At 51.7% G+C, this 23504-nt stretch overlaps 1 long non-coding RNA gene across 2 annotated transcripts; it reads left to right on the top strand.

The window, feature by feature from the left end:
- Nucleotides 1-1071: 1071 nt before the first annotated feature.
- On the top strand, nt 1072-21089 carry LOC134737299 (uncharacterized). Of its 2 annotated transcripts, none has more exons than XR_010122044.1 (3): nt 1072-1263; nt 13595-13646; nt 20657-21089. It is a non-coding gene; the product is annotated as an uncharacterized lncRNA (long non-coding RNA). The 2 variants fall into 2 exon arrangements; XR_010122043.1 differs by lacking the exon at nt 1072-1263 and adding an exon at nt 11318-11711.
- Nucleotides 21090-23504: the final 2415 nt, after the last annotated feature.

Below are 23504 nucleotides of genomic sequence, written 5' to 3'. Positions count from 1 at the left end.
CCAGCTACTCGGAGAGGCTGAGGCAGGAGAATGGCATGAACCCGGGAGGTGGAGCTTGCAGTGAGCCGAGATCGCGCCACTGCACTCCAGCCTGGGTGACAGAGCGAGACTCCGTCTCAAAAAAAAAAAGAGAGAGCGGGTTCACTGTCTTCTGCTCTTCTGCCATGTGACAATGCAGTCTGAAGGCCCTTACCAGATGCCAGTGCCTTGATCTTGGACTTCTCAGCCTCCAGAACTATGGGAGTTCACTATGTTACCCAGAGTAGTCTCAAACTCCTAGGCTCAAGGGATCTTCCCATCTCAGCTTCCTGAGTACTGGGACTACAGGCACGTGCCACTGTTCCTGGCTATAAATTTCTATTTTTATAAATTATTTAGCCTTGCCGGGCACAGTGGCTCATGCCTGTAATCCCAGCACTTTGGGAGGCTGAGGCGGGTGGATCACAAGGTCAGGAGATCGAGACCATCCTGCCTAACATGGTGAAACCCTGCCTAACATGGTGACACAGCGAGACTCCCTCTCAAAAAAAAAATCTAGTCTCAGCTATTTTGTTATAGCAGCACAAAGGGACTGAGACAGGGGTGGATAAGGTGACCCCTTTCTCTCTGAGAGAAGCCAGATCTTACTATGATACATACATATTTTTGAGATAGGGTCTCGCTCTGTTGACCAGGCTGAAATGCAGAGGCGTGATCATGGCTCACTGCAGCCTCAAACTCCCGGGCTCAAGTGATCCTCCCACCTCAGCCTCCCAAAGTGCTGAGATTACAGGCGTGACAGGGCATGGTGGCTCATGCCTGTAATCCCAGCACTTTGGGAGGCTGAGGCAGGTGGGTCACCTGAGGTCAGGAGTTCAAGACCAGCCTGGCCAACATGGCAAAGCCTGGTCTCTACTAAAAATGCAAAAGATTAGCCAGCAGTGGTGGTGCATGCCTGTAGTCCCAGCTACTTTCGAGGCTGAGGCAGGAGAATAGGTTGAACCAGGGAGGTGGAGGTTGCAGTGAGCTGAGATAGCACCACTGCACTCCAGCCTGGGTGACAGAGTGAGACTCTCTCAAAACAAAACAAAATGCTGGGATTACAGGCATGAACCAGCATGCCTGGCCTTCTTTCTTTCTTTTTTTCTTTCCTTTTTTAAACTTCCTACTTTCTGTCTACAGTCTTCTACCCCACAGAAGTGGAGAGAGAAGTGGGTGGATTCGGGAAGCATCATGAAAGCTCACAGGAAACCAACTTCTTGTGACCACCAGTTATGCCAGAGGGTCAGTGAGAACCAAGGCAGGTCCAGGCACTGCGCACAGGTGCCCTATACAGGAAGGAGAGCGTAGAGTCCCAAACAGGCCACAGTGGCCCAGGCTAACAAACAAGAGTTTCTCCCTCGTTGCAGGCTCACCCTCTGCCCCTCTCCCCCACCCCTGCCTTTGGGCTTCCTGCAAGGCCTAGTCCTCAACCCTCTGCTCTTCTCTCTCTTGAGGCTTTCATTTATTCTCAGAACTTCAGATGTCTTCTCTGTGGGTTTGTCTCTCGTGGCTGCTACGGCCCTGAACTTTCCCCGCCACCTGGCCAGCGTCTTCTCTGTTGGAGATTCCCCTGCACCCTCCTGTGTGAAATGAGGTCTAAGCTGTCCTCCCCTTCAAACTGGCACTGGATACACTCTCTCCTCCCTGCTCCCTCCTCTGCCTCCAAACGCATGCACAGGCCTTCCCTGCTGCACCCTGTGAATTCCCACAGCCCTGAAAATCCATTCACCCAGCTTGGCAATTACTGCATGCTCACTTGTGTTTGGTTTTTTTCTGAGACAGAGTCTCGCTCTGTCGCCCAAGCTAGAGTGCTATGACAGGATCTCAGCTCACTGCAACCTCCACCTCCCAGGTTCAAGCAATTCTCTTGCCTCAGCCTCCTGAGTAGCTGGGATTACAGGCCTGCGCCACCACGCCTGGCTAATTTTGTATTTTTGGTAGAGACGGGGTTTCCCCATGTTGCTCAGGCTGGTCTCGATCTCCTGACCTCAGGTGATCCGCCCGCCTTGGCCTCCCAAAGTGCTGGGATTATAGGCATGAGCCACCACGCCTGGCCTCACTTCTGTTTTAAAATCTCCAGTGAGTGTGTCTGGTTCTCTCTCCAGTGGAATAAGCTTCCTACAGAATGGGCTTGCTGTGTGCCTGTTTCCTCCACCATGTCTAGAATCAGGCCCCGAAAATAGTTTTCCTCATTCACTAAATGCTTGCGAAGGGTAACATGAGAGGGGCCCATGGTGTAGCGGCCGATGTTGGGGGGCGGGGAGACAGACAAGAGGGTTTGCCAGGAAAGAGGTGGAATTTGTAAAAGTAACTATTGGAGGAGTACATTGCAGGCACATAAAGTATTTGCATCTGAGCAAAGACTCAAATGGGAGTGAAATTATCGGAGGAGGAAGACATTGAGTCACTGCCAGGAAGCCCCAGCCGGTAGGGGTGGAGTTGGAGGAAGAGGTAGAGGATACCCTGGGGAGAAAGAGCTGGTGGCAAGTTTAGAGCCCAGGATGGGAATAGGTTGATCACTGACAGCCACTAAAGATGGGAGAAACAGCTTGGTAGCCAGCACTGGGCACATGGCAGGCAGTTTCTGGAGGCCAGATACCCAGAGGGAGGAGGTGGTAATGGGCACTGATGATAGCGACTAGAGTGAGACAGTGACGGAAGAATGGGAAGAGGCATCCAAGTGGGTCAGAGAAAAGGAGCAGTGTGAAGTGTGGCAGAGGACATGGAGTGTGGAGGGTGTTGGCAAACTTGTAATCTAAGTTTTGCCTTATGATTGGGAGAAGAATAATAAAGGCCGAGGTACATTTGCATTTCTGTAATCTAAGTTTTGCCTTATGATTGGGAGAAGAATAATAAAGGCCGAGGTACATTTGCATTTCTTGGTGGTTCCTATCCAACTCCATTCAGTGAGGTTGTTCCTACAGGTACCCAGTCTCCCTTGGAGATGCCGCGTGGGTGGTACTGGGGAGAATAGAGACATCTTCCCTCTCCTGACCAGGTGCAGCCGGGTCAAATTTGGTTGGACCCAGCAGACCTCCTTTTTTAGGATGCTGACTTCCGAGCAGGTGGCCTGAGGAAGTGGGGAAAGATGGACATCATTCCCACCTGGCTTCATGCCCATCCCAAACCTGGTCCTCCAGCCCCTAATCAATTCTTCTTCTTCTTTTTTTTTTTTTTTTGTTATTGAGATGACGTTTTGCTCTTTTTTTTTTTTTTTTTTTTTTTTTTTTTGAGAGGGAGTCTGGCTTTGTTGCCAGGCTGGAGTGCAGTGGTGCCATCTCAGCTCACTGCAAGCTCTGCCTCCCAGATTCAAGCGATTCTTCTGCCTCAGCCTCCCAAGTAGCTGGGACTACAGGCGCCTGCCACCAGGCCCGGCTAATTTTTTGCATTTTTAGTAGAGACGGGGTTTCACCGTGTTAGCCAGGAGTGCAGTGGCGTGACCTCGGCTCACTGCAACCTCTGCCTCCTGGGTTCAAGCGATTCTCCTGCCTCAGCCTCCTGAGTAGCTGGGATTACAGGCATCTGCCACCACACCTGGCTAATTTTTTGTATTTTTAGTAGAGACAGGGTTTCACCATGTCGGCCAGGCTGGTCTCAAACTCCTGCTCAGGTGATCCACCCACTTTGGCCTCCCAAAGTGCTGAGATTACAGGCGTGAGCCACCATGCCCAGCTGCCCCCAATCAATTTTGAGAGCCACCTTCACCCCGACAGATATACACATAGACACACACTCCAAAAGGCTGGGATTACAGGCATGAGCCACTGAGCCCTGCCCAGTGAGCAGAGCTCACTGCAACCTCTGACTCCCAGGTTCAAGCAATTCTTCCTGTCTCAGCCTCCCAAGTTGGGATTACAGGCACCCACCACCATGCCCGGCTAATGTTTGTATTTTTAGTAGACACAAAGTTTCGCCATGTTGGCCAGGCTGGTCTCGAACTCGTGACCTCAGGTGATCCATCCATCCTCAGCCTCCCAAAGTGCTGGGATTACAGGTGTGAGCCACTGTGCCTTACTTTGAATTCACCCAGAAGCAAACCTTGAGGCAAGGATTCAAGTGCAAGTTTATTTGGGAAATGGTCCTAGGAAATACTGACAGAGGAGTGGAAAGTAAGACAAGGGAGGGAAGAGAGCCAACGAAGGGTGCATCATCGAGCAAGCCACTGCAGTGGCTGCTGGTGCTGCCTGGCTGGACGCCTCTGGGAGACAGTGTAGAAAGGGACTCCACATTTTCTTTATCCACCCGCTGCCACCTGCCATTGGTTGTGGGCTGCTTCCAGAGGCTGTTGGCTCCCTGGCACACGCATTGCCCCATGTGTGTGCAGAGTCAGCGGCCTGAGCAACCCCTGGTCAGAGACACAGAATCGGGACTGCCAACGGCCCGTGGTAGGCACCACATCCAGAGCTACAGAGGGCAGTGGAGAGTTCTGGAGAGTTCTTTGGATACTCTGAGAGAACTAGGGTAGGGTATGGCGGGCACCAGAAATAAAAAAAAAAGATCAGTTTGAGAGAATGTCAGACTTAGTGACATCCTTTACCAAGGCTTTCTAGGGATCATGGGCATTGAGTCTGAACTTGCAGATGTGGGAAGGAAAGCCAGCTGGAAAGAAAACCTCCTGTGCCACATCCCACTGCAAGAGCCAGCCTGCTGGGAGGCAGCCTGCTGGGCTCCAAGGCAGAGTTGGGAGGGAAGGAGGCAGGTGAGTGGAGGCCCCTGGTAGCAGTGTCTCCTGGCCTCCCTGCTCCCATGGGGCCCCTGCAGCCACCAGCCTGGCTCCACCCAAAGCCAAAGATGCCCTTTATTATTTTTTATTATTATTATTATTATTATTATTATTTTATTATTTGGGACACAGTCTCGCTCTGTCACCCAGGCTGGAGTGCAGTGGTACGATCTCTGCTCATTGCAAACTCAGCCTCCCGGGTTCAAGTGATTCTCCTGCCTCAGCCTCCCGAGTAGCTGGGATTACAAGTGCCTGCCACGACCCCTGGCTAATTTTTGTATTTTTAGTAGAGACAGGGTTTTGCCATGTTGGCCTGGCTGGTCTTGAACTCCTGACCTCAGGTAATCTGCTCACCTCGGCTTCCCAAAGTGCCACGATTATAGGCATGAGCCACCACGCCCAGCCAATGTGCCCTTTCTTTTTCTTTCTTCCTTTTTTTTGAGACTGACTTTTGCTCTTGTTGCCCAGGCTGGAGTGCAATGGCATGATCTTGGCTCACCGCAATATTTGCCTCCTGGGTTCAAGCGATTCTCCTGCCTCAGCCTCCCGAGTAGCTGGGATCACAGGCATATGCCACCATGCCCAGCTAATTTTGTATTTTTAGTAGAGGCGGGGTTTCGCCATGTTGGTCAGGCTGGTCTCGAACTCCCGACCTCAGGTGATCCGCCTGCCTTGGCTTCCCATAGTGCTGGGATTATAGGCATGAGCCACCACGCCTGGCCTTCCCTTTTTTTTTTTTTTTTTTTTTTTTTTTTTTTTAGAGAGAGGGTCTCGTTTTTTCACCCAGGCTGGAGTGCAGTGGCATGACCATAGCTCACTGTAGCCTCAAACTTTTGGGCTCAGGTGATCCTCTTGCCTCAGCCTCGAGGAGCTGGGACTACAGGTGCACTTCAGAGAGAGAGCCCCAGCCAGGGGCTAAGGTACCTTTCCTTTAACCTCCTCACAGGTCACACCTACACGGGCCAGGGCCTTGCAGAGGTTGCAGCTAAGAAGCAGGGGCCAGAGGGTGGCCTGCTGCAGGAAGGCGGCTACCTAGTTACTGATCCCTAGTTACTCATGGGGGCAAGGGTCCCATTCTCCCCTGAACCCCCAGCAGTGTCCCCTGCAGTGTGAGCACTTGTCCGGAGAGGACAGTTTCTGCCCGAGTACTCACGCTGCAACTGACTAGCAGCTTCAGGGGACAGGGCAGGGAGAGGGGCTGGGTCGGCCCTTGCTGCTTAGGTGAGAGGTCTTCATCCTGAACCCTGCTTGTCTTCACCCTGAGCGGGTGCTGGAGCATCATCCATCCAGACAGGTCTGCAGGTCCCTCCAGCCCATCCTGCACATCCCACCACTGCTCTCACTCCTGCTCCAGGATCAGCACAGCTGTGAAAATTCTCCAGTGTCCCTTCACCTGGCTCAGCCTTAAATCTTTCCCTCACTTCCACCACCACCCTAGCATCCCAAGCCCCATGCACAGCTGACTATAGACCACTGCCTTGTGAGCCTGGACTGGAGCAAACTTCAGCTAGAGCCACAGGGAAGGTCAGGTTTTGGGCACATGGAGGGGAGCAGTGGCCCTTCCAGCTGGTGGACAGCTGTTCCTGGTGTCCCTGCAGGTGCCTGGGCCTCCAGCATGCTAGCCTGGCAATCCCTACCCCACCCCACCCCCACCCCCTGGCAGGCTTTTAATACCTGGCATAATCTCTTCTGCTGATGCAGCTGGTTTGAAGGTGGGAAGAGGGGCCAGTGAGCTTGGAGAAGTCTGGGAGCTCCTCTGCCTGCATGCAGCCCAGAGACCCAGGACGGGTGGGCAAAGGATACTTGAGCGAACAGGCACCAGGAGGGAAAAATGCGTGAGCAAATCTAAATCTATCAGGGGTCTTTCTTTCTTTCTTTCTTTCTTTTCTTTCTTTCTTTTTCTTTCTTTCTCTTTCTTTCTTTCTTTTTCTTTCTTTCTTTCTTTTCTTTCTTTTCTTTTCTTTCTTTCTTTCTTTCCTCCCTCCCTCCCTTCCTCTTTCTCTTTTTCTTTCATTCTTTCTCTCACTCTCCGTTCCTTCCTTTTCCCTCTGTCTCCCTCTTTCCTTTTCTCCCTCTCTTCTCCCTCCCTCCCTCCCTTCCTTCCTTTTTTGTTTTTTTGAGATGGAGTCTCGCTCTGTTGCCCAGGCTGGAGTGCAGTGGCGCTATCTCGGCTCACTGCAAGCTCCGCCTCCTCGGTTCACACCATTCTCCTGTCTCAGCCTCCTGAGTAGCTGGGACTACAGGTGCCGGCCACCACGCCTGGCTAATTTTTTGTATTTTTAGTAGAGACAGGGTTTCACCGTGTTAGCCAGGATAGTCTCAATCTCCTGACCTCGTGATCCGCCCACCTCGGCCTCCCAAAGTGCTGGGATTACAGGCATGAGCCACCGCGCCCGGCTTTTTTTTTTTTTTTTTTTTGAGACAGAGTCTTGCTCTGTTGCCCAGGCTGGAGTGCAGTGGCACGATCTCTGGTCACTGCAACCTCCACCTCCCGGGTTCAAGTGATTCTCCTGCCTCAGCCTCTCTAGTAGGTGGGATTACAGGCACACCCCACCATGCCCCACTAATTTTTGTATTTTTAGTAGAGACGGGGTTTCACCATGTTGGCCAGGCTGGTCTCAAACTCCTGACCTCAAGCGATCCGCCCGCCTCAGCCTCCCAAAGTGCTGGGATTACAAGCGTGAGCCACTGTGCCCGGCTTGGCTGTTTACGTTTCTATTGTCAGCTGCCAGCTGAGGTTTGTTTAAACCTCAGGAGGTATCCCCTGGTTCAAGTGGGTTACTGCTCCACCCAGTACTAGAATTTCACAAGTAGGTGTGCGTTGCACCCGTCCTATAGGTCTTGCCTGGAACTGGGGCAGTTCACATCTTACGCTGCACACATGCGTTTACTGAACACTGCTCTGCACTGAGGGAGGCAGATGGGTTGCTATTGGGTCTCTGGGACCTACCCTCAGCCAGTATGCCATCTAGGTACCAGTAGGGGCAGCCCTCAGGTGGCCCACCCAGCCAGGGCAGTGCAGCAGGCAGGAATAGGTGCTCAAGGACACAATTCAGGCCCTAACAGATTAGGGCCTTTAGAGGCTCTTCAGTGCTGAAGGATTAATAGATCCATCCCGGCATAGATAAGACAATCTAAAAAGGGGGCTAACGGAAGTCCTAGGACTTCCAACCTACTCTTGGGATTTCACCTGACTACTACTATAATTTCTGGTGGCTACTTTGATTTTTCTTTTTTTGAGACAGAGTCTCACTCTGTTGCCAGGCTAGAGTGCTGTGGCACGATCTCAGCTCACTGCAACCTCTGACTCCCTGGTTCAAGCGATTCTCCTGCCTCAGCCTCCCGAGTAGCTGGGACTACTGGTGCATGTCACCACGCCCAGCTAATTTTTTTGTATTTTTAGTAAAGATGGGGTTTCACCATGTTGGCCAGGATGGTCTCTATCTCCTGACCTCGTGATCCACCTGCCTTGGCATCCTAAAGTGCTGGGATTACAGGCCTGAGCCACTGCGCCCAGCCTGATTTTTTAAATAACCATTCTATTTTAGAACAGTTCTAGATTTGCAGGAAAAGTATGTTTCTATATAGCCATGCACCCAGTTTCCCCTATTATTAATATCTCAGATTACTGTGGTACGTGTGTTACAAGTAATGATACATGGCTGGGCATGGTGGCTAACGCCTATAATCCCAGCACTTTGGGAGGCCAAGGCGGGCAAATCACTTGAGGTCAGGAGTTCCAGACCAGCCTGGCCCACATGGTGAAACCCTATCTCTACTAAAAATATAAAAAATTAGCCAGGCACGGTGGCGCACGCCTATAATCCCAGCTACTCAAGAGGCTGAGGCAGGCTGGACGCAGTGGCTCACGCCTGTAATCCTAGCACTTTGGGAGGCTGAGGCGGGCGGATCACGAGGTCAGGAGATCGAGACCATCCTGGCTAACACGGTGAAACCCCGTCTCTACTAAAAATACAAAAAATTAGCCAGGCGTGGTGGTGGGCGCCTGTAATCCCAGCTACTCGGGAGGCTGAGGCAGGGAATGGCATGAACCCGGGAGGCGGAGCTTGCAATGCCACTGCACTCTAGCCTGGGTGACAGAGCAAGACTCCATCTCAAAGAAAAAAAAAAAAAAAGAGAGAGAGAGGCTGAGGCAGGAGAATCTCTTGAACCTGGGAGGCGGAGCTTGTCATGAGCTGAAATTGCACCACTGCACTCCAGCCTGGGCGAAAGAATGAGACTCTGTCTCAAAAACAAACAAATAAACAAACAAAAAAGGAAAAACAAGTAATGATACATACAATATTGATACATTATTTTTAATTAAAGATCATACTTTACAAACTAACACAGGAACAGAAAACCAAACACCGCATGTTCTCACTCCTAAGTGAGAGTTGAACAATGAGAACACATGGACACAGGGAGGGGAACATCCCACACTGGGGCCTGTCGGGGAGTTGGGGGCAAGGGGAGCATTAGGACAAATATCTTTTTTTTTTTTTTTTTTTGAGATGGAGTTTCATTCTCGTAGCCCAGGCTGGAGTGCAATGGTGTGATCTTGGCTCACTGCAACCTCTGCCCCCCAGGTTCAAGCGATTCTCCTGCCTCAGCCTCTCGAGTAGCTGGGATTACAGGCATGCACCACCACGCCCGGCTAATTTTGTATTTTTAGTGGAGACAGGGTTTCTCCATGTTGGTCAGGATAGTTTCGAACTCCCAACCTCAGGTGATCCGCCTGCCTCGGCCTCCTAAAGTGCTGGGATTACAGGCGTGAGCCACCATGCCTGGCTTAGGACAAATATCTAATGCATGCGGGGCTTAAAATCTAGTTGATAGGCGCAGCAAACTACCACGGCACATGTATACTTATGTAACAAACCTGCACGTTCTGCACGTGTATCCCAGAACCTAAAGTAAAAAAACAAAAACAAAAACAAAACAAAAAACAAAAATACTTCATTCTGATTTCCTTAGTTTTTGTTTGTTTTGTTTTTTTAAGACGGAGTTTTGCTCTTGTTGCCCAGGCTGTATTAAAATGGCACAATCTTAGCTCACTGCATCCTCTGCCTCCCAGGTTCAAGGATTCTCCTGCCTCAACCTCCCAAGTAGGTGGGATTACAGGCAGGTGCCACCATGTCCAGCTAATTTTTGTATTTTTAGTAGAGATGGGGTTTCACTATGTTGGCCAGGCTGGTCTCGAACTCCTGACCTCAGGTGATCCTCCCGCCTCGGCCTCCCAAAGTGTGGGGATTACAGGCGTGAGCCACCATGCCCAGCTTGATTTCCTTAGTTTTTTTTTTTTTTTTTTTTTTTTTGAGATGGAGACTCGCTCTGTCGCTCAGGCTGGAGTGCAGTGGCGCGATCTCGGCTCACTGCAAGCTCCGCCTCCCGGGTTCACACCATTCTCCTGCCTCAGCCTCCCGAGTAGCTGGGACTACAGGCACCCGCCACCACGCCTGACTAATTTTTTGTATTTTTAGTAGAGACGGGGTTTCACCGTGTTAGCCAGGATGGTCTCGATCTCCTGACCTCAGGTGATCCACCCGCCTCAGCCTCCCAAAGTGCTGGGATTACAGGCATGAGCCATTGCGCCTGGCCTGATTTCCTTAGTTTTAACCTAATGTCCTTTTCTGTGCCAGAATCCCATCCAGGACACCACATTGATGGCATTGAGTTGTCATGTCTCCTTAGGCTTCTCTTGGCTGTGATGGTGTCTCATACTTTCCTGGTTGTTGTTTTTTGAGACAGGGTCTCTCTGTCACCCAGACTGGAGTGCAATGGTGTGATCACGGCTCACTGTAGCATTAACCTCCTGGCTCAAGCAGTCCTCCCACCTCAGCCTCCTGGGACTGAGGTTTGAACTACAATACCAGGCTAATTTTGTTTGTAGAGACAGGGTCTTACCACATTGCAGAGACTGCTGGTCTTGAACTCCTGTCCTCAAGCAGTCTTCCCACTTTGGCCTCCCAAAGTTCTCGGATTATAGGCATGAGTCACTGCTCCTGGCCTTGATAACCTTGACAGTTTTGAGGACTGGTCAGATTTGTACAATGTCCCTTAATTGGATCTGTCTGGTATTTTTCTCATTATTAGATAAGGATTGTGGGATTTTAGGAGGAAGATCACAGAGGTAAATTGCTTTGGTTAACTTATCTTTTTTTTTTTTTTTTTTTTTTTAGTTTCGCTCTGTCACCCAGGCTGGAGTGCAGTGGCGCAATCTCGGCTCACTGCGAGCTCCACCTCTCAGGTTCACGCCATCCTCCTGCCTCAGCCTCCTGAATAGCTGGGACTACAGGCGCCCGCCACCACACCTGGCTAATTTATTTATTTATTTATTTATTTATTTTTTGTATTTTTAGTAGAGATGGGGTTTCACTGTGTTAGCCAGGATGGTCATGATCTCCTGACCTCATGATCCGCCTGCCTTGGCCTCCCAAAGTGCTGGGATTATAGGCATGAGCCACCTCGGCCAGCAACTTTTCTTATCTATTTATTTATTTATTTATTTATTTATTTATTTATTTATTTACTGGGTTACAGACCACTGGACACTGTGGACCTGCTGTCCCCATCCATTGCCTGAACACATTGTGCGGTCTGGGATCATCTAGCCTGGATTCAAATCCTAAATATCCCTTGTCAGCTTGTGATTTTGGACAAATTTCTTAACCCTTCTGTCCCTCAGCAGTTTTCTCATCTATAAAATGGGGCTGCTGATAACTGTACCTACATTGCAGGGTGGACATGAAAGTTTAATGAGTTAGTATTAGAAGTGTTGTTGCAGAAGAAACGAAGGTTAAAAGTAATTTTTTTTTTTTGAGTTGGAATTCTGCTCTTGTTGCCCAGGCTGGAGTGCAATGGTGGGATCTCGGCTCACTGCAAACTCCACCTCCTGGGTTCAAGCCATTCTCCTGCCTCAGCCTCCCGAGTAGCTAGGATTACAGGCACACGCCACCACACCCAGGTAATTTTTGTATTTTTAGCAGAGACAGGGTTTCACCATGTTGGCCAGGCTGACCTCAGGCGACCCGCCTGCCTCGGCCTCCCGAAGTGCTGGGATTATAGGTGAGCACCACCACGCCCGGCTTTTGTTTTATTTTTTGAGATGGAGTCTCACTCTGTTGCCCAGGCTGGAGTGCAGTGGCGCCATCTCATTTCACTGCAACCTCCGCCCCCCAGGTTCAAGCTATTCTCCTGCCTCAACTTCCCAAGTAGTGGGGATTATAGGCATGCGCCACCACACCTGGCTGGTTTTTGTATTTTTAGTAGAGACGGGGTTTCACCATGATGGCCAGGCTGGTGTCGAACTCCTGACCTCAAGTGATCCACCCACCTCGGCCTCCCAAAGTGTTGGGATTACAGGCATGAGCCACCACACCCGGACTAAACATTATATTTAAAAAAAAAGCGTTGCACGGGGGCTCATGCCTATAATCTCAACACTTTGGGAGGCTGAGGCAGGAGGATTGCTTGAGTCCAGGAGTTTGAGACTAGCCTGGGCAACACAGTGAGTCCTTGTCTCTCAAAAAAAAAAAAAATTAGCCAGGCATGGTGGTATGCTCCTCTAGTCCAAGCTACTCAGGATGCTGAGGTGAGAGGGCCGCTTGAGCCCAGGAGGTTGGGACTTCAGTGAGCTGTGATTGAACCACTGCACTCCATCCTGGACAACAGAGTGAGATCCTGTCTCAAAAAAGTGTCAGGCATGTAGTAAGCACTATGTATTTTTTTTTTTCTTGAGACGGAGTTTCACTCTTGTCGCCCAGGCTGGAGTGCAGTGGCACCATCTCAGTTCACTGCAACGTCTGCCTCCCAGGTTGAAGGGATTCTCCTGCCTCAGCCTCCCAAGTAGCTGGGATTACAGGCACAGGACACCATTCCTGGTTAATGTTTTGCATTTTTTAGTAGAGATGAGGTTTCAGGCCTCGTCTTGGCCAGGCTAGTCTTGAACTCCTGACCTCAGGTGATCCACCCGCCTCAGCCTCCCAAAGTGCTGAGATTACAGGCGTGAGCCACCGTGCCTGGCAGGAGATTCATTTTTACCACAAATCTTAGCAACTTCAGCTTTCGATTTTTTTCTTTCTTTAAGTTGAGAACTTTCACCTTTTCAGTGAAAGGAAGCTCTCTACAGTTTCTCTTTGGCATATCAGAATTGCCAGCATCACTACTCTTGTGCCCTGGGGCCATTGTTAAATACAGTAAGGGTTACTTGAAACTAGCACTGCCATACCACAGTGGATCCCAACCAAGCCAGCTACTAAGTAACTGATGTAACCATTCCACACTAACTAATAGGTAGTGTCTACCAGGAAGGATGGAGTGGGAATTGGGGAGATGTCATCACGCTACTCAGAATGGTGTACAGTTGAAAACTTATGGCCAGGCTTGGTGGCTCACGCCTGCAATCCCAGCACCTTGGAGGCCGAGCGAGGGGATCACCTGAGGTCAGGAGTTTAAGATCAGCCTGGCCAACATGGCAAAACTCTGTCTCTACTAAAAATACAAAAAGTAGCTGGCCGTGGTGGCACATGCCTGTAATCCCAGCTACTTGGGAGGCTGAGGCAGAAGAATCACTTGAACCCAGGACGCAGAGGTTGCAGTGAGTGGAGATCACGCCACTGCACTCCAGCCTGGGCGACAGAGTGAGACTGTGTCTCAAAAAAAAAAGAATTATGAATTGTTTATTTCTAGAATTTTCCATTTAATAGTTTTGGGCCAAGGTTAAACATGGGTAAAAAAAATTGTGGATAAGGAAGGATAATTCATTTAGGAGGAGATCCCGGGTAGGAGTGAGGGAGGGGGAGAAGGAAATGGGGAAAGAGAAGCTCACGTAGTCTGTTAATGCCCTAGGTGAAGGCTGCGCCTGGACTCTGCTGAGACCCTCCAAGATGTGATCAGAGTGGTATGACTTCCTCCTGGATAGTGGGCCTGAGGACAGTGGGGAGGGGAGGATGTAGGTGAGGGGATTGGGAACTTTCAGGGAGATGGTCCTGGGGGATGTGATGAGTGACAATGGTATAAAATATTCTTGGCAGGCTGGGCGTGGTGGTGCGTGTCTGTAATATCAGCTACTCCAGAGGCTGAGGCAGGAGAATCGCTTGAACCCAGAAGACAGAGGTTGCAGTGAGCCGAGATCTCAACACTGCACTCCAGCCTGTGCGACAGAGCAAGACTCTGTTTCAAAAAAGAAAAGAAAAAAATTGTTGGCTGAGCGCGGTGGCTCATGCCTGTAATCCCAGCACTTTGGGACGCCGAGGTGGGTGGATCACCTGAGGTCAGGAGTTCGAGACCAGCCTGGGCAACATGGGGAAACCCCGTCCCTACTAAAAATACAAAAATTAGTCGGGCATGGTGGCATGTGCCTATAATCCGAGCTACTGGGGAGGCTGAGGCAGGAGAATCGCTTGAACCTGGGAGGCAGAGGTTGCGGTGAGCTGAGGTCTTGCCACCGCACTCCAGCCTGGGCAACAAGAGCGAAACTCTGTCTTTTTTTTTTTTTTTTTTTTTGAGATGGAGTCTCGCTCTGTCACCCAGGCTGGAGTGCAGTGGCACGATCTCGGCTCACTGCAAGCTCTGCCTCCTGGGTTCACGCCATTCTCCTGCCTCAGCCTCTCCGAGTAGCTGGAACTACAGGCGCCCGCCACCACGCCCGGCTAATTTTTTGTATTTTTATTAGAGACGGGGTTTCACCGTGGTCTCAATCTCCTGACCTCGTGATCTGCCCGCCTCGGCCTCCCAAAGTGCTGGGATTACAAGCGTGAGCCACCACGCCCGGCCGAAACTCTGTCTTAAAAAAAAAGAAAAAAAAATTAGCCAGGCATGTTGGCACACGCCTGTGGTCCCAGCTACTCAGGAAACTGAGACGGGAGGATCGCTGCAGCCCGGGGAGTTTGAGGTTATAGTGAGCTAGGATAGCGCCACCGCACTCCACCCTGGGTGACAGAGTGAGATTCTGTCGCTAAAAATAAAAAATGATTTATCAGGCCATTTCTTTTTTGATTCTCAACAGAGGTGTTGGGGTGGGGAAATGAAAAGAGCTGGAGAGCTGGGAGTGTCTGAAGAGGCTGGGCTGGGCCAGACAGAAGCTCCTGAGAGGTGTCACCTCTTGGCACTATGGAGGCAGCAGCCCATCGCTGTTGGGAGGACGAGGAGGAGTTCACAGCTCCGAAACCTTTCCCAGCGCCCCACGCGGGGGCTGGGTCTCTGCATGGGTTTGTTCTCCAGCAGGAAGGTCCCGCCAGCCATCCAGCCTGCCCCACAGGGTCCTCCAGCTCCACCCCTTCTCCGGCAACCCTCCAGGATTATTCTGGCCACACGCAGTGGGGCGTGCCACCTGGTGCCTGCCCATAGCACCTCTCTTTCTGCGATCACTCTCTCGGGGTTCTTTAACACTCTTAAGTATTTCGATCATCTCCCTGAACTGCGTTGCAAATTCTGGGGTGGGGTCAGGAGAGAACAGCAGCAGTGCTCTTATTGTGCTTTCCACATTTGATCTGACTCCAGCCAGGCCCGCCTGATGTTTGACAAGAATCCTGCCAGTTGGTAGGTGCAGGGGAGGGATTCAAACCCGCATATCTCTGACCTTAGAACCACAACTGATTCAGGAGAGCATGATTCTCTTTTGGGTCTTTCTAGACTAACTGAATGGTCAACTTACTCAGCCACTCTGAGCCCCAGTTTTATTTCTGTAAAATGTTGGTGGGGCGGGCAGGGCTCAGTGGGTGGGGCTGGTGGCAATGATGTGTTGCTAAACATGCCCCAGGCAGGAGTGATGGGGCAGATCGCCACACCTGCCCCATGGGTCTCATGAGTGGGGAAGGCACCTCTCCTTGGGCCCTGCTGCCCTCTGGTGGTCGAGGTCCAGCACCTGGACAGTGCCCAGGGGAGGCCAGGAGCTGAGGCTGAGAGGTGGGGTCCTGTGTCCAAGCCCCCAGCTTTGCCACTCACTGCTTTTGATCTTGCCCTTTATCTTTCTTATTTTTTTCTGTTCCACTAATTTTTTTTTTTTTTTTGAGACAGAGTCTCGCTCTGTCGCCCAGGCTGGAGTGCAGTGGTGCGATCTTGGCTCACTGCAACTTCTACCTCCCAGGTTCAAGCGATTTTCCTGCCTCGGCCTCCCGGATAGCTGGGATTACAGGTGTGCACCACCACACCCGGCTAATTTTTGTATTTTTAGTAGAGACGGGGTTTCACCATGTTGGTCAGGCTGGTCTTGAACTCCTGACTTCATAATCTACCCACCTTGGCCTCCCAAAGTGCTAGGATTACAGGCATGAGCCACTGTGCCCAGCCTGTTCCACTAATTTTTAAAAAATGTGCCAGCCTTGGCAACATAGTGAGACCCTATCTCTACAAAAAAAAATTTAAAAATTAGCCAGCTGGAGGCCGGGCATGGTGGCTCATGCCTGTAATCCCAGCACTTTGGGAGGCCGAGGCAGGTGGATCATGAGGTCAGGAGATCGAGACCATGCTGGCTAACATGGTGAAACCCCATCTCTACTAAAAATACAAAAAATTAGCCGGGCGTGGTGGCGGGTGCCTGTAGTCCCAGCCACTTGGGAGGCTGAGGCAGGAGAATGGCGTGAACCCAGGAGGCAGAGCTTGTAGTGAGCCGCCGAGATCACACCACTGCACTCCAGCCTAGGCGACAGAGTGAGACTCCATCTCAAAAAAAAAAAAAAAAAAAAGCCAGCTGTGGTCCCAGCTACTCAGGTGGCTGAGGCGGGAGGATCGCTTGAGCCCAGGAGGTCATGGCTGCAGTGAGCAGCGACTCTGCCACTGCACTCCAGCCTGGATGACCGAATGAGACCTTGTCTCGAAAAGAAAAAATACTTTTTTTTTTTTTTTTGTGGAGATAGAGTCTCCCTATGTTGCCCAGGCTGGTCTCAAATTCCTGGGCTCAAGCAATCCTCCCACCTTGGCCTCGCAGAGTGCTAGGATTACAGGCATGAGCCACTGTGCCTGACCTAACCCTGTTTTAGCTGAACTCCTCCTGTTTGTCTCAATGGCAGGAGCCAGCACCCACACTTGGCCGCTGAGTGAATGTTGCACACTCCCCTCCCCTGCTGGTTGTATCCACATCTGAGCTCCCACGGAGGATGGAAGATGGAAGCTTGGAAGGCAAGGACCACATCCTGCTCACCTCACTTCTGCACCCTGCATCCTGCACTTGGTGCTCAGTAGACACAGTGCCTAGAGCAGGGCCTGTGGTGGCATGAGCTGTGTGGTCCCAGCTACTTGGGAGGCGGAGGCAGGAGGATCACTTGAGCCCAGGAGGTTGAGGCTGCAGTGAGCAGACTGTGCCACTGCACTCCAGCCTGGATGACAGAGTGAGATGTTGGCTCAAAAAGAAATAAAGGCTGGGTGTGGTGACTCATGCCTGTAATCCCAGCACTTTGGGAGGCCAAGGCAGGTGGATCACCTGAGGTCAGGAGTTCTAGACCAGCCTGGCCAACATGGTGAAATCCCGTCTCTACTAAAATTACAAAAATTAGCTGGGAGTGGCGGTGGGTGCCTGTAATCCCAGCTACTTGGGAGGCTGAAGCAGGAGAATCGCTTGAACCTGGGAGACGGAGATTGCAGTGAGCTGAGATCACACCATCGCAGCCTAGGCAATAAAAGCAAAACTCTGTTTCAAAAAAACAAAAACAAAAAACCATAAATAAATAAAAATAAAAAAATTTTTTGGTAGGAGCTGATACTACACATTTCCTAATCAGACGTATTAACATTGTCAGCCCTGGGCTGAGGACTGCTCAGTTTGGTGTGTCCCGTGCAAACAGGAGCCCTGGAGGAAATTCCAGCCCCATCCTCCCTGGCTCTGCTGAGGGTCCAGCCCACTCCTGCAGGCCTGCAAACAGCAGTTGGCCTCATGTTCCATTCTGTCTCCTTGATGAAGCTTCCCTCTCTTCTCCTCCCAGGCTTGGTGACCCAGATTGGGAAGAGGGGGCCAGCATCAAACACATACATGCTTGTTTCTGCTTCACAGGCCCTGCAACAACCCTGCACAGTAAACAATTATCCTCATTTCATAGTTAATAGCTCTAGTTAGGAGTTAGCACTGAGGGAGTGAATAAGCACTATTTGTTTATTGAATCCAACCAATGTAGGAGGTCAGAGCTACTCATACCCACATTTGACAAATAAGGAAACTGACACATAAGAAAGCCCTAGCGTCTCCTTCAAGGTCACACAGCTGGTAAGTTGCAGAGCCAGGATTTGAGCCCAGGAAAGTCCCCTTCTAGTCACAATCTGAACTTTTTTTTTTTGAGATGGAGTCTCTGTCATGCCTAGGCTGGAGTGCAGTGGTGCGATCTTGGCTCAGTGCAATCTCTGCCTCTTGGGTTCAAGAGATTCTCCTGCCTCAGCCTCCTGAGTAGCTGGGATTACAGGCGTCCGCCACCATGCCTGGCTAATTTTTTGTATTTTTAGTAGAGACAGGGTTTCACCATGTTGGTCAGGCAGGTCTCAAACTCCTGACCTCAGGTGATCCACCTACCTTGGCCTTCCAAAGTGCTAGGATTACAGGCGTGCGCCACCACGCCCAGCAATCTGACCTATTAATCAGCAGCATTACCATGGAGATTATGCCCCTGAATGCAGGGGTGGGCGGTCAGCCGTTCCACTCATTCGATGCTTACTGCCCTCAGCCTGGCCATATGCTTTGTTGGTTTCCTAGCCAGCGGCTGAGTGATGACTTCCTGGGGGCTGTGAGTGGTTATCCTCCAAAGGACGGGCCCCCAGGAGGAAAATGAGGCTGGAGAGCAGAGGGTGGCCTGGAGTAGGGTGATCTGCTGGCCACCATCCTCTCCCTGTGTCCAGACATGGGATGGGGCCCAGGGTGCTGCCCCGGAACAGGCGAGAGGGAAGCTCTGTGACTCACAGTGTGTGCCCTGCCCTCCTCCTCACCCTGAGGGTGTCAGGGAGTGGCCTGTCCTGGAGGAGATGACTTGAGGTCCCCACCCCTGCCCTCTGCCTTCCCAGCAGACAACCCCAAGGCTGGGCGGAGGCGGCATGGGGAAACGAAGATGAAGACGGTGGTTTGTGGCTCTTGGCTTGGGCTGGCCTCCAGGCTGGGCCTTCCCCAGCTCCTACCCGTCTGGCTGTGCCTGCCCTACCCGGCTGGGTAGTGAGGAATTCAAAGAGGGGATTGTTGGGGGGAGAAGGAGGAGGAGAATAGTAATAACTCTGGCTCCTCACAGGCGTCTCCAAGGACCCCCCACCCCCCGCCCCCGTGCCCTCCTTGGACACGTTGGAGAGCTATGTGTGGCGGGCTAGGCAGGATGGGGCCTGAAACACAGGCGGGGCAGAGGGAGAGACGCCAGAGTGAAAAAGTGGCCACCCAACTCAGGTCCCCGCCTCTCCCAGTGCCGGGTCTGGGAGAAGTGCTCGCCCTCCCCACATTCCTCCTCCCTCCACCCCCCGACCCCGACCCCGGGTGGGAGAGGCCTGCATTCTTCCCTCCCTCCCAACATCCCCACCCTTCCCAAAGTCCACCCTTGGTGCTATAGCTCCCAGCCCAGAAGTCACCAAGCCTTGACTTGTGGTGGCTTGTTTCTTGTGTCTGGACATCTGCAGCTGCCCAGCTCCCACCTCCGTCCTCCCAGATAGCCCACCTGGTCCCACCACCAGACCTGTCATCTTAGGGAGTCTAACCTGGCCCTTCCCACAGCACGGGAAGAAAAACCCAGTTCCTTAGCCAAGGGGCCCCGCGAAGAGAGCTTTGGTGCGCACAGGCGGGCGTGCAGTGAAGAGGGAGAGAGGCGGCAGGCCCGGCCCACAAGCTTCCTGGAGAGGGTAGTGTCCCAGCTGGACCCTGAAGGATTTGGAGGAGGAGAGGAGGTTTGAACAGGCGGTGACTGGGAGGCAGGGCTTGCGGAGGTGGGGAAGCAGTCTGAGCGAAGGCTAGGAGGTTGGTGCGCCTTGGATGTGGCCCCTGGGTGTGGCCGGAGTGGGTGTAGGGAGGTGTCCTGGGGATAAGGCCTGGATCAAGGTGGGCTGGAGACAGATACCGGAGAGCCCCAGGCCCCAACCGTGGACTCTGGCCCTTCTTCTCTGGGCAGAGGGGGCTGCTGAAGGCTTCTGTGCAGGCACGCACTTGTGCTTTGGAGGATGGCTCTGCCAGGGTGAGGAGGATGGAGGAGGCCGAGAGCCTGCAGGCTGGGAGACTTATGTGATGGTCCAAGCCCAAATGGATGAGGGTCTGAATGGAGCACTGATTCATGGCATTCATTCATTCATTCATTCATTTCTCACCAATGTATTTGGTGTTTATACTAGGCATTGTTTGAGGCACAGGGGATTTCTTTCTTTCTTTTTTTTGAGACGGAGTCTCGCTCTGTTGCCCAGGCTGGAGTGCAATGGCGCAATCTCAGCTCACTGCAACCTCTGCCTCTGGGGTTCAAGAAATTCTCCTGCCTCAGCCTCCCGAGTAGCTGGGACTACAGGCGCCCACCACAACGCTCAGCTAATTTTTTCTATTTTTAGTAGAGACGGGATTTCACCACGTTGGCCAGGCTGGTCTCGAACTCCTGACCTCAGGTGATCCACCCACCTTGGCCTCCCAAAGTGCTGAGATTACAGGCGTGAGCCACTGCGCCCGGCCGGCACAGGGGATTGCAACAAGCCCAGCTTGTGCTCTCAGAAAGCTGGCATGACTGTGGGGAGACAGACAGGACCATTTCAGGTGGTGATGAGCTCTCAAAGGAGAGGAGGGTAGCCCTTGGCAGGGAAGGAAAGTCCGACGTGTGTGCTCCTGAGTCCCACTGTCTCTCCCAGGAACTCTCCCCTGAACAGCAGGCAGGTGCCGACTTCCCTCCTCTTATGTGGTGGCTCCAGATGCCTCTCCCCAACTTCTGCACACCACTGGATCTTTCAGCTCCCCAGACCATCCTGTTTCTCTTTTGCCCACAGAGCTCGGTTCCTCACTGACCTTGATCTTCCAGTCCTCAATGAAGTCCTCAATGAAGTGCCATGAGAGGCTGAGCTGAACTTCAACCCTACTTCTGGCCACATGACCCTACACAGACCACTCTCCTGCTCTGAGCCTTATTTTCTTCTCTGAAATGGGTCTAATAATGGCATCTCGTCAATCAAGCGCCTGTTCCTTCTGCTGGGATCCTCAGGTGCTGCTCAGCCTGCTTCAGTGGGCCTTCTGTGAGCTGTAGCTCTGCTGGTGTCTGGGGCAAACCACGTGGTCTTCACAGCCTTGCACCTGCCATGTTGCTCCCAATCTCCGAAAGACAATTCTAGGCCTTCTTGTCTCTGTGAACTCTGAGCTCCTTGGGGTCTGGAAATACTGGTACAGAGCAGGGGTCCAGGGCTGAGGGTCCAGGGAAGAGGTGACTCAGGACAGGGGTCCAGTGTAGTGGTTGACAGCCAAGATTCTGGACAGTCAGACTGTCCTGGGCTTAAACCTTGGCCCTGCTACTTCTTCTTTTTTTTTTTTTTTGGAGATGGAGTCTTGCTCTGTCGCCCAGGTTGGAGTGCAGTGGCGCAGTCTAGGCTCACTGCAACCTCTGCTTCCCAGGTTCAAGTGATTCTTCTGCCTCAGCCTCCCGAGTAACAGGGATTACAGGCACACACCACCACACCTGGCTATTTTTGTATTTTTTGTAGAGACAGGGTTTCACCATGTTGGCCAGGCTGGTCTCAAACTCCTGACCTCGTGATCCACCTGCCTCAGCCTCCCAAAGTGCTGGGATTACAGCCTTGAGCCACCACGCCCAGCTGCGGCCGTGCTACTTCTTGAGGTCATGAGCATTTGACCGAGCCCTCTGTGCTTCCGCCTCCTCATCTGTGAGGTAGGTGTGTACCTGGTCCTAGCTCACTGGGGCCTGTGACTACTAAATGGGATACTTCATGGAAAATGACTAAGCACAGCACTAAGCACACAGTGAGTCTTTTCTTTTTTCTCTCTTTTTTTTTTTCTTTTGAGACAGAGTCTCGCTCTGTTGCCCAGGCTGGAGTGCAATGGCGTGATCCTGGCTCACTGCAACCTCCACCTCCCGGATTGAAGCAATTCTTGTGCCTCAGCCTCCCTAGAAGCTGGGATTACAGGCACGTGCCACCACGCACAGCTTATTTTTGTATTTTTAGTAAAGATGGGGTTTCACCATATGGGCCAGGCTGGTCTTGAACTGACCTCAGGTGATCCACCTGCCTTGGCCTCCCAAAGTTCTGGGATTACAGGCATGAGCTACCACGCCCGGCCTCAGTGAGTCTTAAGTCAATGTGAACTTATTAAAACCAATTCAGTGACAAGCCCACCCCATGATCTGCTCTCCTCTATAGCACTTAGAACCCTGCAGGGGGATTAGCCAGGTGTGGTATGCAACTGTAGTCCCAGCTACTCAGGAGGCTGAGGCAGGAGGATTGCTTGAGCCCAGGAGGTTGAGGCTGCAGTGAGCTATGATTGCACCACTGCACTCTAGCCTGGGCAACAGAGCAAGACCCTGTCTGTGAAAAAAAAAAAAAAAAGAATCCTGCTGGGGCTTGAGGGGGAGGTCATTCCTAAGAGGGATCTTGGAGTGTGCTGAATCAGATGCAGTCTACCCATCTGGCCAAGCCACAAGGTGAGCAGGGCACTTATGACCCCCCCTGCCACAGCTTCATTTCTGGCCTGAATAAGTAACTTTCTTATGCTCAGAGGCTCAATCTGAACCAAACCATGAACCAGCAGCCAAAGCTGCACTAATCTACTCTATGGCCATGTGCTCTGGACTCAAACCCAAATATTCTCCAACTGTACTGTGAGCCTAATTAAAGCTCTTGGGAAGTTCCAAAACCAAACATATATTTTCTTTTTTTTGAGTCAGAGTCTCACTCTGTCATCCAGGCTGGAGGGTAGTGGTGTGTTCTCAGCTCACTGTAACCCCTGCGTCCCAGATTCAGACAATTCTCCTGCCTCAGCCTCCTGAGTAGCTGGGACTACAGGTGCGTGCTACCACACCTGGCTAATTTTTGTGTTTTTTATAGAGATGGGGTTTCACCATGTTAGCCAGGCTGGTCTTGAACTCCTGGCCTCAAGCAATCCACCTGCCTTGGCCTCCCAAAGTGTTGGGATTACAGGTGTGAGCCACCGCGCCCAGCCGAACTGGACCATTTCTTTTGCACTGATACACATGATCCTTAATGAGAACCAGCTGCTGACACCTGTCCCGGAAGTTTCATCAGAAACAGCTCCAGGTGGGGGACTGCTTCAGCAACGTGGGGCCTCACAGCTCAGATTACAGGGCCGAGCTGCAGCAAGTGAAATAGTGTTAGGGGCCAACGTGGAAAACCCTACCTGGATTCCAGTCCCCACTGTGAGTTTTTTTTTTTTAATTTTTAATTATTATTATTATTATTATTATTATTTTTTTTTTTTGAGACGGAGTCTCGCTCTGTCGCCCAGGCTGGGGTGCAGTGGCGCAATCTCTGCTCACTGCAAGCTCCGCCTCCCGGGTTCACGCCATTCTCCTGCCTCAGCCTCTCCGAGTAGCTGGGACTACAGGCACCCGCCACCACACCCGGCTAATTCTTTTGTATTTTTAGTAGAAATGGGGTTTCACCGTGGTTTCGATCTCCTGACCTCGTGTTCCACCCTCCTCGGCCTCCCAAAGTGCTGGGATTACAAGCGTGAGCCACCGCGCCCGGCCTTAAATTATTATTTATTAATTTATTGTTATGGTTATTTTTTGAGACAGAGTTTCGCTCTTGTTACCCAGGCTGGAGTGCAGTGGTGTGATCTCAGCTCACTGCAACCTCTGCCTCCCGGGTT

The sequence above is a fragment of the Symphalangus syndactylus genome, chromosome 1, assembly GCF_028878055.3.
Source record: "Symphalangus syndactylus isolate Jambi chromosome 1, NHGRI_mSymSyn1-v2.1_pri, whole genome shotgun sequence".
NCBI lineage: Eukaryota > Metazoa > Chordata > Mammalia > Primates > Hylobatidae > Symphalangus > Symphalangus syndactylus.
The sequence above is the reverse complement of the archived record's forward strand: the minus strand, read 5'-3'. Positions and strand labels throughout refer to the sequence as shown.